Here is a 2,302-nt window from a genome sequence, read left to right as displayed (position 1 = left end):
AAACTAGAGTTGTAAGGGAATTATGCATCACCAGTACCATATTACAGAATCTATCTTTGACTACTACCATTACTATTGAGTTTTATGCTACCTTCTTATGTTTTTCTGATTTCAACTAACATCCTTTCACTTCCACTAAAAGGATTCTCTTTAGCATTTCTTGTAAGATATATCTAGTGGTGATGAACTCCCTCATGTTGTTGTTGTTGTTGTTGTTGTTGAAAAAAGTTTTTACCTCTCCTTAGTTTCTGAAGAACAGCTTTGCCAGGTACAGAATTCTTAACTGACAGAATTTTTTTTTCTTTAAATATTTTGAATATATTACCCCATTCTCTCTTGGCCTGAAAGACTGTTTTCAAGAAATCTGTTAATAATCTTATGGGAGTTCCCCTGTGTGTAATTTCTCTTTTCCCCTGCTGCTTTTAACATTCTCTCGTCTTAGACTTTTGACAATTATAATATGACTAGGCATAGCCCTATTTGCTCAAGTTATTTGGGGTCCTTTGGGCCTTGTGGATCTGTATGTCAATTTCTTTTCTGTTCTTTTCTTTTATTATTATTATTACTCTTTTAATCAGAGAGAGAAGAGAGTGAGCACAAGCATGGGAGTGGGAGGCAGAGGGAGAAGCAGGCTCCCTGCTGAGCAAGGAGCCTGATGCAGGACTCAATCCCAGGACCTTAGATTCATGACCTGAGCCAAAGGCAGCTGCTTAACCAGGTGAGACACCCAGGGGTCCCTATATGTCAATTTCTTTTCTCAGGATTGGGAAATATTCAGCTATTATTGTTTTATATATAATTTATCTTTCTCTTTCTTTTCCCCTCTGGAATTCCCATAATGTGAATATGGTTTCTTTTCATTATGTTCCATAATTCCTATAGGCTTTCTTCACTCTTTTGCATTCTCTTTTTTAGTTTTTATTTAAGTTCCAGTTAACATACAATGTAATATTAGTTTCAGGTGTACAATTTAGTGATTCAACACTTCCATACAATACATTGTGTTCATCACAACAAGTGCACTCATTAATCTCCATCGCCTATTTAACCCATCCCCCCACCCACCTCCCCTCTGATAACCCTCAGTTTGTTCTCTAGTTAAGAGTCTGTTTCTTTGCCCCTCTCTCTCTTTTTTCCATTGGCTTGTTTTGTTTCTTAAATTCCACATGAGTGAAATCATATGGTAGTTGTCGTTCTCTGATTGACTTATTGTGCTTAGCATAATACCCTAACTCTGTCCACATCATTGCAAATGGCAAGACTTCATTCTTTTTTTATGGCTGAGTAATATTCCATTCCATATACATACCACTTCTTTATCCATTCCTCAGTCGGTGGACATTTGAGCTCTTTCCATAGTTTGGCTATTGTAGATAATGCTGCTATAAACATCTGGGTTCCTGTATCCCTTTGAATTAGTATTTTTGTATTCTTTGCATAAATACCTAACAGTGCAATTTCTGGATAGGGTAGTTCTATTTTTAAGTTTTTGAGGAAACTCCATACTGTTTTCCAGAGTGGCTGTACCAGTTTGCATTCTTACCAACAGTGCAGGAGGGTTCTCCTTTCTCCTTATTCTCACCAACACCTGTTCTTTCTTGTGTTGTTGATTTGAGCCATTCTGACAAGTGTGAGATAATATTTCATTGCAGTTTTTTAAAGATTCATTTATTTATTTTAGAAAGAGAGAGAGTATGAGCAGGGGAAAGGGCAGAGGAAGAGAGAGAGAGAATCCTCAAGCAGACTCCCTGCAGAGCACAGAGCCCTATGCAGGGCTTGATCCCAGGACCCTTGAGATCATGACCTGAGCTGAAATCAAGAGTTGGTCTCTACAGACTGAGCCATCCAGGTGCCCTTCTCATTGGTGTTTTGATTTGTATTTTTCTGATGATGAGTGATGTTTAGTATAATTTCATGTGTCTGTTGGTCATCTGTATGTCTTATTTGGAAAAATATCTATTCATGTCTTCAGCCCATTTTTAAATTGGATAATTTGGTTTTGGGGTGTTGAAGGTTTTTGTTTGTTTTTCTTCTCTCTGACTGGATAATTTCAAATGCACCATCTTTTAGATCACTGATTCATTCTTCTGTATGATCAAGTCTGCTTTTGAAGCTATTTTATTTTCAGCTCTAGAATTTTTTTGAATAGTTTCTATGTCTTTGTTGAACTTCTCACTTTGTTGCTGCATTGTTTCCTTAATTTCATTTAGTTGTCCCTGTCTTTGTGTTCTAGTTCACTAAACTTCTTCAAGAGAATTATTGTTAATTCTTTGTTTGATAGTTGACAAATTTTCCTTTCTTT

Source organism: Callorhinus ursinus, unplaced genomic scaffold (assembly GCF_003265705.2).
Source record: "Callorhinus ursinus isolate GAN/ISIS: 27379988/994484 unplaced genomic scaffold, GSC_fseal_2.0 scaffold40, whole genome shotgun sequence".
NCBI classification, from domain to species: Eukaryota; Metazoa; Chordata; class Mammalia; order Carnivora; family Otariidae; genus Callorhinus; species Callorhinus ursinus.
This window is presented reverse-complemented; position numbering follows the sequence as displayed.